This window comes from Mauremys mutica, chromosome 1 (genome assembly GCF_020497125.1).
Source record: "Mauremys mutica isolate MM-2020 ecotype Southern chromosome 1, ASM2049712v1, whole genome shotgun sequence".
Classification (NCBI taxonomy): Eukaryota; Metazoa; Chordata; order Testudines; family Geoemydidae; genus Mauremys; species Mauremys mutica.
In genome coordinates, this window is record NC_059072.1 from 302896043 (window position 1) to 302914219 (window position 18177).

An 18177-nucleotide genomic window follows, 5' to 3' on the forward strand; every position below is an offset into this window, starting at 1 on the left:
ACAACTCCCACTGACGTCAAAAGAAGTTGTGGGTACTAAGAAGCTTTCAAGATCAAACCCTCACGTTCTATTTCTTTGAACTCAGAAATTCTGGCCTGTAGCAAAGGCATAACTCTGCCAGTACCGGTCCTGGTCCCAGAAATGTCCTCGAAGGGCATGCTCAGAAAAATGTAGACCTGAGCCATTAATAAGTAATAAACCAATTTTGGTCTATTTGGAGCAATTGGTCTTTATTTATGAACTGTGCAGAGGCTGAGTGAAGAATAACACTAAATTCTCCTCTCACACTGGTTTTTACAGTAGTCTCAGTCCATTTACTATATATTTACACTGATATAAGAGACAGCAGAGTTTGCTCACCTTGTGCGGTAACAGTGGTTCTTCAAGACGTATGTCCCTATGGGTGCTCCACTGGAGGTGTGTCTGCGTCCCTGTGCTGCTGTTGGAGAACTTCAGTAGCAGTGTCTGTTAGGCTCGCACAAGTGCTGTCTCTCCTTGTGCTGCACCACAAGGGTAGTCCGCGCGCACTGGCTAACCCTCCTCAGTCTTCTCTACCCCAGTGTCATTGACAAGAACTCCAGAGTAGAGAGCAGGAGGGTGGAGTGTGGACCACTGTGAGACCACCTCCTCTGGCTTACTGTCCAACCCCATGCTAGACAGCGGAGGGGCCTGGCATGATTGTGGGATATCCCCTGTGGCCAGTAAAGTCTCGGTGCTGCAATGTCGATGCTGAGAAGCAGCATGGGTGGTGCAGGAACCACTGGCGGGGGCAGGCTAGCCCTCAGCCCTGCCCCTTCTGCCCAAGGCCCTGCCCATTCTGATCTCACCCCCACCGGAGCCCAGAGCTCCCCTACCACGGCCGCCGGTCCCCACCCCAGGCTAGCGCCCCCAGCCCCAGATTGCTGTGAAGGGTGGGTGGTGCAGCCCCATCCTCTCCAGCCCTGGAGTGCCAGGGGGCAGGGGGCGCGGCCACAGCCTCCCCAGCCCCGGAGCGCCAGGAGGGTGGGTGGCGCAGCTGCAGCCAGAATCCTAGCCAGGGCCACAGCACAGGGACGGGGAATTGGCAGGAAGGGGTCTGGGGGTGGAGCGTGAGCAAGGCCATGCCTAGCTGTTTGAGGAGGCACAGCCCCCCCCCAGCCTATGATATCCACCGCCCATGAGAAGCAGGGTGGATCTCTCATGGTGCATCTATCATGGAGAAGTCTCTGGTCTGGTGGAACTCTGCTGGTACTCAGCATCCCAGTGGTGGTGGTGATCTGCACTGGTCTCTCCGGTGCTGGGCGGGCTGCCACCACTGGCAGTACCAAGGTCAACTTGTGTACCAAGAGCATCTTCCTAGGGTGTTTGCTCTTGTCTCTTGGTACCAAAGATTCAGAGCCCATGCCCAAAGGGGCTGTGAGCCTGTCAGTGATACCGGATACAGATGGTCACCCTGAGGCACAGGTGCTGAACTGGTCTCGGTGCCAAGGATACCGAGCGAGATGATCGCTTGCAGCTACCTCTAGGCTCACTGAAGGGACTTCTCGCTCTCCTTTTAGACTTGTGGAGGGAGTCCCCATCCAGCTTCTTTAACCACTGCCCATAGAAGTTGAAGGCTGTGGGGAAGACTCACGTCTTCTGGGAGGTTGAGGTCGGAGAGCTGCCTCCATGAAGATAATTTTTTGGCGGTGATCTCTGTCCTTGCAGGATCTCGGCCAGAGCTGCTGGCAGAGGGTATATTTTTGTTGGATGTGGCCCTCGCCAGGGCAGTGGATGCACCCTGGACAGGGATTGCCTCGTTGCAGGTGCGGCACTTCTTGAAACCTGGGGAGCCGGGCATAACCTGCTGAGGGGAAGGGTCCCCGGTGAGGAGAAAAGGTGGGAAGAAAATAAAGATTTGTGGGATTTTTAAATTTTTTTAAGACCAGAAAAAAGAGTTAACTAAAACTATAACTAGAACTGGGGAAACTATCTAAGTGTTAATGCAAACAGGAGAACAATTAGTCTTCATAGACGGCTAATGGCTCCATCTCTAGCCAGGGAGGGTTGAAAGGAACTGAGGAGGATTATCCTAGCCTTGTGGCACAGCATGAGGAGAGACAGTGCATGTGCGGGCCTAATGGACCTTGCTACTGAAGTTCTCTGATCAGCAGTGCAGGGATGCAGACACACCTACAGTGGAGCACCCATAGGGACACTACTTGAAGGAAAAACCGTCCCTAGAAGCACAACAGAATGGAACCAGAGAGAAGATTGACTTTTGTTCAGTGGTCAATCTATATGTCTGATGGAAGGAGGTCGAAGTCACCATGGATCTAAACAGCAAAACCAGAGTCGTCTTTCTGAGACTGAAATCTAAAATATTTTCATTTTAATTCCTTATCGTATAATAGAGGTTTTGGGTTCCGTTAATAAGCTAACTTTAATTATTACAAGTTATATTCATTAGAAAGCTTCAAGTATATCAGTCATAAAAACATGTGTTAATACAGTTCTCTAATGGTAATTGATAAACTGGAGAATTAACTACTTTTGTCAGAACCAACCCGTGAAATCAGATTTTTACATACTATTTAACCCTAAACAGAGAATTCGTGGGAAATTAGAATTCTGCTGTAGTAATATTTACTGGAAAGGTATGTAGGAAAAAATCCATACACACGGCTCAGGAAAGTACAGTTCCCCACTGGGTCCTCTTCTATTCGACTTGAATCCAAATGAACACTGTAGACTTTAATGGTACTTGGCAACCTGCAGACACATCATTTTTTAAACTTAGCTCACATTTGAATTACAGAGCCTGTGACTCAAGTTTCCAATGTGACCTTCTCAGGGTTTCATTTGGGAATAAAAAGATTTTTGTTACCATATAGAGAAAATATACGCCCTCTTTGTTACATTTTACAGAACAAGAGAGATTGTTGATGGTGAAGTGCTACAATATTATTGTTGCTTTGTTTCTCCAGAATTAGAGAAAATAATGGGTATTTATGTGAGCTTTGTGTCCTTCAGATGAAATAAGTCTGCCACTTAGCTACATTAAGGGCTAAATTCTAATATTTTGTACTATACTTACAAATGCATATTTATTCCCCCTTGTCTGAGGATTACACAACTCAAGGGGCATGTTTTCTGCATAACACAGAAATAGATGTTAAGCAAGAGTGGACCTATTTGTGTGCCCAATCCTGTGAAGTGTTCAACACCTCCCAAGAGTCTTCTTAATGAGAGCTGTGGGCATTCAGCACCTCTCAAAAGATGTTCACCACTTTCAAGGATTGAATCTTTAGCGACCAAGCAAAATTTCAGCACTTTGGAATGTGGTCTCTAGATTTTTTGCATGTTTAAGTGACAAGACATTAGGAGAAAATCTGTCCTGAAAAACGCAATATCTAGCTCTGCCACATAGCAAATAACCTATTGGAGGCAGAGAATGTCCTTGCACCTTATTTCCTTTCTCCTCTGGTAAACTGCACAGACTGGCACTTAAACTGCATAGTTTTGCCAAGAGTATATACAAGTTCAAAAATACACATCAACAAGTAACTGCAAAATACATTAAAAAATACTGGAAAGGAGGAGAGGGCCAGAGAGAGCTCTGCATCTTTCATCTAGAGCACCCAAAGCCAAAGAGTAAATTAACATGTACAATATATAATTGCTTTAAATATTTTCTTGATGCAGCCACTATTGAAAAACAAAGCATAATTATACATCATGTAATCAATACTATAGACTAGTGTCGGTAATAATTTGGGGTAGGAAGACGGCTATTGTTAGATATAGATCAGTTTATGTAATTAGAGCTGGTCAAGATAACTTTAATTTTCACATTGGCATTTGGTAATGTGTTTCCAAAATGGAACATAGGTAAAAAAATCAATAGCTTTTCTTGAGCTACCCGCCTTCCCTTTTTGTCATAATCTGTATGTTTCTGGATCTCATATCTGTAGGTGGTCCACAACCCAAGATGAGTGCAATAATCCACACTCCAAAGTAAAGACATCTCAATTGATTCTTCCCTCCACTTGTACTGGCAGAAAGAATCAAAATTGGATGCAACTGGGCTTGGGAATATGAAAGCGAGATATGCTAGTTCAACAGCATTCATTCGCCCCACTCTCTAGTAACCTTCAAAACTGCTCTGTGTGCATACCACAGAGTTGGAGCTCTCTGAGACAGGAGTGTGTTGGAGTTTGGGCTGGGCAGCAGCCACTCACCATATCATGTTCCCTGGGGACTTGGGGGAATTCCAATCAGAAATTCATAAAGGAGTTGAAAATGCTCCTCTCATGCCATTAGATAGGGAACAGTGTGGAAGAGAGGCAATCCTAGCCATGGAACTAGTGATCTGTGGGGTTTGTACACTGCTCCCCCGTCCCATTCAACAGTGCTACGAAGCCGTCCTTTCTGGAGTAAATGTCCCATGCTGGGCGTCTCCCCATGCTGTGGGGTCAGAGTCAGATAATTTACCAAGAGCGATGCACACTACATGACATTCATTTAAATCACGGGGAATTTTGAAGAATAAATACTACCCTATAGTATGTGTCCCAAATGATGCAGAAATTAAGTACAGTTGACGGTGCTTAATAGGGATGCTCTGAAATACAGTTTTGTCCCATTTAAGGGATCTCATTTAAATGACATGTATTCTAATGTTACTTACGGTTCTTACAACAGCTCTGCAATCATTTCCTTCAGCTGAATCATGGTAATGTTTTATGTACCTTAAAAATGCATAAAGATGATTAACTTGCAATATACTGATCTGAAATATTAGAATGCTGAAATGAACATAAAAAATCCAGTATATACTAGACTTTTCCTAGTTGTCATTGAGTGAGACAGGCAGACAATAAGAGCCACAAGCAAATGATGACCCTTTCTCATAATACTAAACACCTCTTATTAAATTTGACATAGTAATTCAGACAAGAAATATCCCAACAAAATGGTCTGATCAGTTGTGATCATCCCTTTGGAGCAACAGAGTAATCGTACAAGTTAATAGAAAAAAACTGTTTCCTTAAAGATTGCTCCAGTAAAGTGGCTGTCTGTCCTGATTATTTATGTCCCACTTATATGACTTATGCTGCATCTGATTTTAGTTGACTATAGTTAGATTAAATTTAGATCTAATGTGAGATACATTCTGTACCATCTCCAGCTGAGAGGTCTGAGCAGCACTATTATAAATGTATCATTTTTTCCCGAAGATGCTGTGCTAAGGCAAACTTCTGATGTTCTAATTCAACTGAAATTTCTCTGCATCACACAGAGGTTGACAAAATGAATTCTGGTTCATACATCAAATGGAAAAGAAATTGCATAATTTCCCTTTCTCTTCCCAACTGAATATTTTCCAAGCACAGTGCTAATATGAGTTAAACTAATCCTCTTCTGGCCCAGAGTAGAGAACTTTTGTTTAAAGAATGGGCGGTATGAAATCCAGTATTCTGCTCCAAACCATTAAAGAAAAATCAAACTCTTGAAGCAGAGAGTTTGGAAAGGATTAATTAAGAAAGGAGAGGAAAATGAGATCATATTACAGTGGGAAAGGTCTTGGGAAGAAAATATTGTCTCTGACACAGTCTGGAAAAATGTAATTTTAAACTCTCTGTGTGGATTTGTTTAGTGTTGGTATCATTAAAGGGTTTGTGACATGGCTGTTATGGCTAAAAACTGACCTACATTGATAGCGGTGCCACTTGTAAGGTCTATGAGATACATTATCTGTTTCTCTAGGAAATTTATATATCCCTCCCATCTCTGAGTGCCTAGAAAATTTTCCATTTCCTTGCCATGATGGGACCATTTTACCTGCTTTTCAGTACACCATAAACACACAAATACAAACAAATTGTTCCCTAGCACAATGCATGGCTTTGCTACTTCTAAATGTAGCAAGGATCTTTTTGTCTTTTTAATAATAAAAAAAGTATATATGGCTGCAGCTCTTGCAGTAGGACTGTTCAGATAGGACCCAATATCAAGATAGATAAATATTTAGGTTCAATATGGTTGCAGATGACATCAACTGGCATGACAAAGAATCCCTGAGATTACAAAAAAATGGGAGGGAAATAAAAGTTGCAAAATCTAAAAACAGGCAACATAGTTTAGGGCATTTTGTATCTTCAGAATAACAAGTTCACAGTCTGTATTGTGCCGATTCACTGATTCTTACTCTCTCCTCTTTCTAGTGCTTTAGGAGGTATCAGACCAGTGGTCTGTATCACTCCATGTCCATTTCAGTGGGAAACCTATCACCAGCAGCAACTGTTAGCAAGTTTAATAACCTCCTTCCAGACTTGGCCTCTAAAACTCCAGATGAACCCAACCAAGAGCACTGAGATTTTATTACAGGAGAAAGCACAGTGACTGTAATACCAGTTGTGCTTTTATCAAGTATTTGCTCAAAGGCATAGCAAGTGCCTGAAGACTAACACTACAAAGTAACAGAAATTCTGTTAATGGACACGAAAGTGCAGTACATTACGAACCGCTATACTTAAGTCTTGATATGACAAATTGCTAAAGACAGTAAACAAATTCCACTCCATGCTAACGTTATACACAATGGGTATACTGCTAGGAGTATTCCTCGCTGTTTGGTAGTGAAGAAAGAGGGGAGAGGAGGTGAAAGGAATCTGTCTCCCAACTTGGCCATACGCAGGAAGTGGGCATAATCTAAATGGGGCGTGCAAGCACTAGCTATTGAAAAGGGTTAGAATAAGTGTGTGGGGCCATAGCCCAACCATTCCCTTTGCACCTGTCACAAGAGCTGATGGAGCAGCCGGTGATAAATAGCAGGTGGAGGAGCACCCACTGAAAGGATGGCAGAGTTTCCATTGCAGCACACACATTCTGAATTCATCCCAGAGGCTCTTGCTGCAGCATGCACCATCGGCCACAGGCTTTGGCTTAAAAGTCAGTCAGGCCCTAAACTATTGTAGGCTGACACATGGTTCTGCACCATCTCTTATTCTGTGAACTAAAACTCGGACTTATTCCAGCCCAACAACAACATTGTTAAAAAAACAACAACACAAAAGCAGTTAATTCTGTGGCTCAAAGTTAATAAAACTGAATAGTTATAAATATGTAACTAGTGGATAGAAATACAGCAATTTAGATTGGAATACAGTGTATAGCTCAGGTGCTCACCAAAATCTGCCCATAAATTTTACAAGCAGTCTAACAAGAAGGATTTATTTTATTAGTAGTTTCTTCCAGAACAATTGCAGAAAAGTTCAGGCCTGTGAAATACATGGGTAATAGAAAAAGAAATATTTCTTTTATATAATAAAAAAATCACAGATTTATTAGGGTTTTTTTGTGTTTTCTTTATTTTCTGAACATCTCTGCCATTTTAAGTATTTCCATGAGCAGGTAACGGAAATATTTTTGATTCTAGAAACACTGGATTCTAATTTCAATCTGTATATAATTTTTTTTTAATAAAGTTAAAAGGGGAGACTTCACGGGGTAGGACATAAGTGTTCTTGTTATGTCTATTAGGCCTCTTAGGAAACAACATGAAAGTATTCAAACTGTCTGGAATCGCAGAGGTGAAAATGTGAATGAATGGAGTCACTGATGATTGGATAAAGGAGTGTGGGAAACGCTTAAAATTAACTTGTACTGGATGTTGAAGAAAGAAAAGTGGGTAGAATAGTAGCCTGTTAGGGAACTTGATTTCCGAGAAACTAGAAATGTCTGGAAGGTGGGAAGTAGCTCTAATATCACTGTTCTATATAAAAGCAACTCTCGCATTTTATTTTTCATTCTTTGCTATGGTTTCTCATTTAAACTGTAATAGATGTGAAAGCTGCTGATCAAAACTGCAAAAAGATCCAGTAATGTTTATTACACAACAGTTTATGTATTTATCTGACATGCCTAAGTTGAAGCAACTAGTTGGAAATTTCTGGTTGAATAGTCTAAAGTAATGAAAACAATTTCCTAAAATAAAATGTAAACATGGTCGTTCTTAAGCAGAACACAGATAAAATTAGTTTCCATCTCAAAAGGTGCAGAAATTGGTTTCCTCTGATTCAAAATAAAATGTGCCAGCGAATGAAACTTTGTCCATTGAAATAGAAGAGCACAATGTTGATTAAATTGATAATCCTGCACACGAAACAGGTTTTATATCGTCATCGTCATCATCATCATCATCATCACCACCACCACCACAAGGTAGCTGAGATAATTTAAATCACTCTTCCAGGCCTCTCAGGAGCAATTAAATGGTAGGTTCATTCAGGGGCAGCATCTCTTTGTCTTCTCCATCCTCTCAAAGGGCAAAGATCAATCAACAACTGTGCCGAATTTCCAACTTCTATGACAAACTAAAAGTTACATCAAGTTCAAGTCTTGGCCTTTCTTTTCTGCTAACAACTTCTCCTGCAATGAAAATGAGCAATTTAAAGACATGAGTGAAGCACTTTACCCTGAATATTGTTCTCCAGACAGGTTTAAACTCACAGGTCCACTACTAGATGCTGAAAGTGAAGAAAAGTTGCACATGAGAAATGATCCAGTAATGGTCACAAGCATCCATACAGGGAAAAATGTATCCCTATCATAGAATCATAGAATCTCAGGGTTGGAAGGGACCTCAGGAGGTCATCTAGTCCAACCCCCTGCTCAAAGCAGGACCAAACCCAACTAAATCATCCCAGCCAGTTTTTTAATTTTACAGAGAAGGGCAACAAAAATGATTAGGGGTACGGAACAACTTCTGTATGAGGAGAGATTAATAAAACGGGAACTGTTCAGCTTAGAAAAGCTACTTAATACTATTGATTCTGTGTCTGAAAAGAAAACAAGTGACTACTGGCTGTGATCTATGTGCCACTGCAGAGATGCAAAGCAACCTAAATCCAGTGGATCCAGCTCCCAGAAGATCTCCCTTGAATTTGGGTGGGAGATCCTTGAGTAGCATAGAACTATTGTAGCAGCTCCTATGCCAGCCCGCTTCCCAGCTGCCAGTGCAGTGGGAGGGTGACTGGGGCTCCACAGTTACCCTTCAATTCTCAGCTTCTGAAGAGCCTCAGGGGGACCAAAGTTGCTCTCAAACTGCTCTAATCTGAGCTGGGAAACCATGCCAGCACAGAATGACCCACGGGTCAGGGAAGTGCAAATTGCACCCTTGTGCAACACAGAGCTGAGTGTTCCTTGCCTGGTCTGAGAATCTGGCCCATCACATCCAAGCTGCTGAAGATGGCTGCCAAGAATGAAAACTATGACCTGGAGGTCTTTTCCATTTGCTGGCCAACAAAAATAAAACAGGTCGATCTAATTAATAAAGTATTTGAATTGCACAAGGACAAACATGATTCACAGAAGCTAAGGAGCCCTTCCATCACGTAGCCAATGTGACTGATCATAAAAACAAAGATCAAAGTCTAAGCCCAAACAAGAAAAATAGGGTGGAAATGACTAAATGAATATAACCCAAGAGTTCCTTTAATCTATTCCAGAATTTAAAACTGTGGACTCAGATTTCTAACCTAAATTAATATTTGCCAAGGAAGTAATATCACATTCCACTGCATCAACACGGTGGGAAATTGTGGATGTGAAATCATAGAAGACTTCTGAATTCATAATTTTGTTAGTTTTAAAAATATATACATTGTTACCCAACCAACCTCACCTATCAATTGAATATTATTTTAACCCATTCAGAACGGTTGGTCAACACTTTTGGTCGATGATGGAAAAGGAAATGTCAGTAAAAATGCATTTGTAATTAATGGCCGACACAAAAGTGTGGTAGGCCTGGCTAGTTAGCAGACAGGGGACTTGCTTATTGTATCATTATGCTTTTCTTACAGAATTGCAAGCTTTGCATTCTAGACAGAGTGTGCACTTTTTTGGTATGAGCAATAAATATTATTATGAAGTGAGTTGCTTAAAATTGGTAGCTTTTCTTTTCTTTTTATAAAGACTTTTGGGGAAAGGTGGAAAAGTTTCACTATTTTGGGTCCCCTCCAAAAAAGTGTTTTTTAGAGAGGGGTAAGGAAATATTACAACCCTGGAAAAGCATTCAGTGATTACTCAATTTTTAAAAACTTTTATATTAATCTATTGCTGCAAACTGCTTGTTTAGAGCTTTCAATAAAATGTCATCATTTGGCATTAAGGATAGTCTATGATCAAGAACATTTGGTCTCAGCATTTTGCAAACTTCACAATTTTTAACAGAATCAAAAACACTGCATATGTTAATTGGGTGTCACATGATGACCATTATTGTCCTCAGCTGTTTTTCTTTAAATACAGAACACAATTTAAATGAGAAGCTCTGAGACTACCACTGTTTGGCTTTGATTCTTTATTGGAGGAGTTATTTATAATTGGATTAATTGTGGACAGATTTACATAAAGCAGTAAATGATGATTGCCCTAATAACAACTCACTTGGCTTCAAATGGCTACTTCCTGCAAAATGGAATATCCAGTTTTCTTTCACCTCTTCCCTCTCCACTTAGATTTCTAGCCTTATTGAGTCATAATGAATGAGCATTTTACTGAATCGTGTGTCTATTACTTCAGCTACATGTAAACCAAACTCTGTTCTGGAAGCAATAACACATACCAAAATCCATGATGTGAACAGACAAAAAAGTAACGTCAACCCTTCAGTTTTTGGATCCAAAGAACAGGAACAGCTCAGGAATGGAGGTTGTTTATAACTCTGAAACATTTGTAACTCTGAACAAAACGTTATGGTTGTTCTTTCAAAAGTTTACAACTGAACATTGACTTAATACAGCTTTGAAACTTTACTATGCAGAAGAAAAATGCTGCTTTTACCCATCTTACTTTAAATGAAACAAGCACCGAAACAGTTTCCTTACCTTGTCAAATCTTCTGTTTAAACTTTCCCTTTATTTCTGTAGTTTACATTTAACACAGTACCGTACGGCATTACAGTACAGTACTTTACAGTATTTGCTTTTTTTTGTGGGGGTCTCTGCTGCCTGATTGTGTACCCCTGGTTCCAGATGTAGTCTGAGTATTGGGTCATTTCCCTCTCATACCATCCTTCATAAGTTGCTTATTGTGACACAGAGACCCATTGGTGCAAGTTGGTGAAGGGTTCACTATTCTGTGTGTGTTCTTCAGAATTCTTGTGCAGCTTTGAAGAAAACAGGCAGAAAAAATGGCTTGGTAGGTATGGAAATGCGAGACCACCTTTGGCAGGAAGGCTGGATGGGGGAACCTTGTCCTTGAAGAACACTGTGTAGGGTGGTGCTGAGGTAAGGGCCTGATTGCAAAGACCCTTCTGGCTGAGGTAATCACTATCAGGAAAGTGACCTTCCAGGAGAGAAAAAAGCAGAGGGCACGATGCCAGCAGCTCAAAGGGAGGGCTCATGAGTTTTGATAGGACCAGGTTTAAATCTCATGGGGGAACTGGTTCGCGAACCTGAGGGTAAAGCCTCTCTAATCCTTTATGAAAGTGGATTGTCATCTCGTGAGAGAAAACTGACCTACCACCCACTGGTGGATTAAAGGCCAAAATTTCTGCGAGGTGCACCTTGATAGATGTGAGGGCCAGACCTTGCTGTTTTAGATGGAACAGGCAAACCAGAATAGATGGAAGGGAAGACCGAGTTGGAGAAAGGCCTCGCTGCGATGACCACATCAAGAAATGCTTCCACTTTGCAAAGTAGGTAGCACTTGTAGATGGCGGACTTGTTCCAAACTGGCTGTTCCTCCAGGTTCAGCCATGGAGCTTCCATGCAGTCAGGTGAAGGGTCCCAAGGTTTGGGTGGAGTAAACGACTGTGGCCCTCTGAGATCAGGTTGGGTCGGAGTGAGAGCAGTAGCAGGGGTGCTGCTGATAAGTCTAGCAGCGTGCCGAACCAGTGCTGGCGTGGCCATACCAGGGCTATAAGAATAACTCTCGTCTTGTTCTGCTTGATTTTCAGAAGGACGTTGTGAACCAGTGGAACTGGAGGAAATGCGTAGAATAGGAATTTTGTCCATGGAAACAGGAGTCCTGGTTGTACCTGCACAACAAGCAAAACTGATGGCATTTCCTGTTCTGCTTGGTTGCGAATAGATCTATCTGGGGAGACACCTAGCATTGGAAGATGAACCTGGTGACCTCTGGAGACCACTTATGGTGAGAGGAGAAAGATATGCTGAGGTGATCTGCCAGAGTGTTCCATGCTCCCAGAAGATGGGAAGCCTCAAGGTGGATGGAGTGCTTCACACAGAAATCCCATATATGGATGGCCTCCTGACCCAGGGCTGAGGAGTACACTCCTCCCTGATTGTTGATATACAACATGGTTGCAGTGTTGTCCGTCAGTACACCTCTACCCCGATAGAACGTGACCTGATACGAATTTGGATATAACACGGTAAAGCAGTGGGGAGCCCCAGGCCCTTTAAAGTGTCACCTGAGCCCTGCTGTTTTACCGCATTATATCCAAATTGATGTAGAGCCCCAGGCCCTTTAAATAACTGCCCAAGCCCTGCTGCCGGAGCTCCAGTGGTGATTTAAAGGGCTCGGGGCACCCCGCAGTGGCTGGAGCACCGGGCCCTTTAAATCACTGCCAGGGAAGCCGGTCCAGTCCGTACCGGACCAAACCGAATATAATACGATCTCACCTATAAGGTGGTGAGATTTTTTGACTCCCGAGGACCGCGTTTTATCAGGGTAGAGGCGTACTTGTACTACTTTGCCTGTGATCTGGGGGAGAAACACTTGCCAAGCTAAGCAGACTGCTCTGAGCTCCCTGACGTTTATGAGCAGGGAGTGCTCTACCTGGGACCACAGGCCCTGTGTCCTGGGGAAATTGAGGTGGGCTCCCCAATCTAGGTCTGAAGCATCTGACACTAGGGAAACTGACAGCTGGGGAGCAACAAAGGGGACACCTGCCATCGCCAATGGGGTGGTCTTTCACCAGTTGAGGGAGGTGTGGACCAGAGCTGGAACCATAAGCACCGAGTCCAGGTTGTGTCTGTTCAGTGAGTATACTGAAGCTACCCACGGCTGCAGGGGCCTGAGGCACAGTCTTGTGTGCCATACCAAGTAAGAGCACACGGCCATATGTCCCAAGAGCTTGAGGCAAACCTGGACTATTCTGACTGGATGGACCATGACCCCGGATATCAGGTCTGATATTGTCTGGCATCAAGCCTCTGGCCTGGATTGAGTTTAGCACTGCCCAGATAAACTACTCTCTGAACTGGAATGAGAGTTGACTTTTGTTCATTTATCCACAGGCCCAGAGCTTGGAAGGTAGTTTGGACCAGGGTGATGCTGGTCTTTACTTGAGCCTCTGAGTGCCCCTTGATCAGCCAATTGTCAAGGTGTGGGTAAACTTGGACCCCTCACCTTCTGAGGAAGGCTGCTGCCACTGCCATGCATTTCGTAAAGACCTGGAGGGCCACGGTAAAGACCACGAACCAGTGTCAGGCCAGAGACGACCTCATAAAAGAAAGTAGGGTTGGATTGCCCCTGGAAGATACCAAGAGACCTGGTGCTGGGAAGGAGCTCAGAGCACCATGCTCTCTTCTGCTTGTGCTCATCGGAACCAACGGCTGTTCCACTGGAGTTGGTGATATTGAGAGCGATAATACATCCCTGGCCACTGCAAAGGCCTCCAGGGTAGAAGGCACTGTGATTCCACAGGCACCGTGACAATTTCCTGGCATCAGGGGAGGGTCCCGCACTGGAATCAATGTCCCTCTGGGTGGAGTCGACAGTGCCACCAAGGGATCAGGGCTGGAAGAATGTCCTGACGTGGGTCGCACTCCACTTCCTTCACTTTAATTGCCTTTCTTCAGCACTGGAGAGCACCCTCTCTCCGAGCGCTGCTCTTTATGTTTCTTCCTTGACACCAGAGATGGAGAATGGTTCTCGGAAATATGTGGTGCTAGAGGGGTGCTTTACACCGAGCCTGAAATGCTCAATGCTGAATCCAAGCCTTTTGGCTCCAACACCAGTCTAAGAGCAGCTTCTATTAAGTCAGCCTTCAGTCTAGCCCAAGGGTCGGCAACCTCTGGCACGCAGCTTGCCAGGGTAAGCTTCCTGGCGAGCCGAGCCAGTTTGTTTACCTGCCGCGTTGTCAGGTTCGGCCGACCGTGGCTCCCACTGGCTGTGGTTCGCCGTCCCAGGCCAATGGGGGCGGCGGGAAGCGCCGCAGGCCAAGGGACATACTGGCCGTGGCTTCCCGCTGCCCCCTTTAGCTTGGGACAGCGAACCGCAGCCAGTGGGAGACGCGATTGGCCGAACCTGCTGACACGGCAGGTAAACAAACTGGCCCGGCCGGCCAGGGTACTTACCTTGGCGAGCCGCGTGCCAGAGGTTGCCGACCTCTGGTCTAGCCTCTCTGTCTTTCTTCGTACAAGACTTTATGTCCCAACAAATCTGATAGCGCTTTCTTATGTGATTCTCTCCCACACTTCAGACAACTGGAGAGTGGGTCACTCACAGGCATAGGCTTGCCAGAGGAAGCACAAGGTTTGAAGCCCGGGGACAGGAGCGAAGGGAGCCCCTCTACAATAAAGGAGGGGGACTAACTATCTACAATAGTAGCAGCAAAGAATCCTGTGGCACCTTATAGACTAACAGACGTTTTGCAGCATGAGCTTTCGTGGGTAAATACCCACTTTGTACTATTTACAATATTTACACTACAACTATACTAAGACTAATAAACTAAGTTACAGAGAAGAAAAGCACTTAAAAATACCTTGCCGAAGCAAGAGGAGATGTTCCAGCAACCATCACAAACAGTAACAAGGAACTGAGAAGGTGCAGAGCCAGCAGTGCCCTTTATACTGGTGCATAAGCATGTGGCACCAGAGGGTGCTAGAGCCAGCCCAATTGATACCACGGAGGGAAAAATCTCTGCCAAGGGTGTACGTGGTGTGCACACAGCTAATGTGGAATGGACATGCACAAGCACTCGAAGAAGAACAGCAAGTCCTATATTTCATTTGGAAATTAGAAATTGCATCTCAAGGATAATCAAAACGGAGGCATGAAACAAGAACCTTTTCAGACACAGAATTTTGTAGTTCCCCAGCTTTTACTAACCATTAAATTACAGAGACGTTGTTGATAATACATAGGGGTTCTTAAATATACTTGCTACTTACATTTCATAAAAAATGGATTTTGAGTTTTGTTCACATCAAAGGAATTATAACAAAGAAATAGGAGACTGAATTTGAGATTAAGAAAAACAGACACGTTCATTTTTCTTTCCAAAGCAAAATACCATAATAGTGCCAGACTAAGGCTACTAAAGTTATTCAGTGATGAAGAGTGAAGTTTAGATTAGCATGCAAACAAGAAAATGGTTTGACTACATAAAAGATAACCTGAGAACTACAACTATATTTTATGCAGAAACTAGTTATAAAACCCCTTTGCGGATAATTTAAGAAAAATAATTTGAGGTATTTACATACCTGACAAATATGAAACAAGAATATGGGAGATTTTCTCATTTCATGTATGCCATATTGTCTTAAAGTGTTACAGCCAGCGATGGTAAGGAACAGTTTAGCTGAAGATTTCATATTTTGTCCTCTCCACTTCCCTTCCCTTATTCACCATTAAGGAGGGCAACCTTTATTTGTCAATATCCCTTTAAAATAAATCAGGAGTGGGAGTGAATTTATGGCTCATAAGAAGGATCAAGTGACAGAATGAGAACACTAAGAAACTGAATTCCTGTTTTTATACCCAGAATAAGTCAGTCCCTAGGTAGCAGCAGCTCAGGCTATCCCACAATGAACTGCTAATGTACCTCCACCCTAACTGTGAAATAATAAAATAAGAGTATTAAAAAATACTTTATCACACAATTTTATATCCTGTTCTAAGTAAAGGCAAGAAAAACTATGGCAATCTTCTATCCCACAATGTGATAACTCATCACAAGTGTTAACTATTTACTTGTGACCACTATGGACCATCACCATATGTTAGTCTCACTGCAGAGGTGCCAACAAAATTGGCAGTATCAACTATGTTTTTGTTGTATATGCTGGGGATACATTTCCAATACAAATGGACAGAGATCACTAACAGTTCATCTAATCTGCCCTTAGAAGGTTAGGACATTTTACTACTGCTAGCCTAGCCAGGCTTTGAACTGGTAGCCTAGGAACTGATGGCTCTGCATCCCATTTCTAACCCATAAGATTTACCACACATGGATCAATCTAGCACTACTTGAAATAAGAAGAGACTTGTGGTTACAACAGTGCGTGGATTTAAAACTCAGGGACAGTTTTAAGAATGGAAATTGTTTAAATATGAATTGTAATACTCCCTTGAGTTAGTCTATTGGGCAATGATGCAGTAAACTCTGTATCTCCTAAAATACCATCCATATTGTGAATACAATTATGACATTTACTATTTATACAAAAAGTCTGGAAACATTCATTACAAAAATATTTGCTCGTATGATTCATCCAACATAAAAATACAGATTTATTTTGAATATTGGGTCAATCAGACACATTACGCCACATTTACCCTTCAAAATACATTGTTTTGAAAACCTGACAAAATAGTTTACAGCACTGGCAATGAAACGTATAGTAGAATAAATGAGAATGCAGACTACAGATAGCTGAACAGAAACAGGGAGCAACACCAGAGTCAGAAGGAGAGAGCTAAGAAAAGCCAGTTCGGTGTTAAAGCTGGTAAAGAAGACATTTTTTGGAAAAGTAACTGAAAATCTCTCTCTGGAGCATAGGGTTGCCAATTTTGGTTGGACGTATTCCTGGAGGTTTCATCACATGACATAATCTTTAATTAATCTCTAATTCCTTGAGACTCCAGGACAATCCTGGAAGCTTGGCAACCCTATGGAATGTGAAGTTGATTGGATAGTTTAAGGGTTTGGTAACTGCATACAGAGCCTTTCAGATCTAGGTTTCAGCTCTGAATCCTGCCTAGAACAATTGTTTCTGTCTGACAGTGTTACCTATGTGAAATGACTCAGCAATCTCAACACAGCTGCTAGTGAAAAGGTAGCCACATAATACAAGCTAACACCACAGTTGGCACTGTTATTTTTGGTAGTGTCAGCAAAAAGCCCAGGGACTCCATAAGCCATGGAATCTGAATTTCCTTCTGACCCTTAGAGGTGTTCCCTCAAGGCAGGTTTGGGGCACATTGGTTAGGCAGTGAGAGGAATCTTGTCCGTCCCTACTGCACTTATGTATGATTTTCAAGCATACATAAAATTACAAGGTAACAAACTCCACACACAAGCCTACATATTTACTGGCTAGTTGTGATGACCGAGCTACCACTTTTCTGTCACCCAATACCATAGTTAGCTGAACAGCCAAAATTTCCCTTTTCCCCAAAAAATGCTTTTATTCATTTTCATTAATATATAGGCATAAAAAAGGGTGCTGGTTATACGAGGTAACTAGTTTAGGAGACGCAAGGTGCTTACAGTTAGTTGTCCAGGTAACTCACTACTTTTTCCTCATTAAAGGCATCCAAGCAGAACAATCAAATATCCCTCCCTCCCCACCCCCTTAAACCCGGGCTGCAGTTTCAATGCCACAGAATTCAATGACTGTGACACCAGAGGCTTCTATAAAATCAGACTAAGAGGGATAGTTTATGAATAAACTACAGCTGACGGAATCACAGATCATTCTAATTTTAGCTCTTAGAGGCAGGGACCATCTTTTGTTTGTGTCTTTGTAGCAAAAAGGTACTCTGGTCCACAGCTAGGGCTCCTCCTAGGCACTACCACAATACACACAAACAACAACCCAGCATCATCTCAGTACTGCTGTACTGGGGTTTTTAAACACAAAATTGATTGATATGGAAAATGAATGCAACCATTGGCTGAAGTCTTCTTAGCAGCTTGTTCCCCACAATAACCATAGGCACATGCACCAGGCAGGATAGGAAACCTTGGTGGTCTGTATACGACTGATTTCCTGATACCCAGGCTTCAAATTTTGCTCACCTTCAGGGGAGAAGAAAATTGATGCAATTATGCAGCTTTACTCTGATAGCAGGGAATGAGCCACTGATTTGGTAGAACCATTGATTGGTTTTGTTTGTTTGTTTTTAATTATCCTCCTTTGGATGCCTGATTGTGATTTAATGTCAAGGTACTCAAGAATTAGTGTGATGATCATGTCCTGCAGTCACTTATATAGCTATCAGCCT

At 42.7% G+C, this 18177-nt stretch overlaps 1 protein-coding gene across 5 annotated transcripts in view; it reads right to left on the reverse strand.

Annotated features, from left to right (window-relative positions):
- Nucleotides 1–18177, reverse strand: part of ENOX1 (ecto-NOX disulfide-thiol exchanger 1) — a 495678-nt gene that overhangs the window by 285402 nt on the left and 192099 nt on the right. For 3 of the 5 annotated variants that reach the window (XM_045012820.1, XM_045012827.1, XM_045012837.1), the window contains 2 exons: nt 4649–4709; nt 2638–2730 (listed from right to left, as the gene is read on the reverse strand). The exons of the other annotated variants lie outside the window; for them this stretch is intronic. The gene's annotated coding sequence lies outside the window, so the exon portion shown is untranslated. The remainder of the gene's footprint in view (nt 1–2637; nt 2731–4648; nt 4710–18177) is intronic. 5 annotated transcript variants of the gene reach the window in all.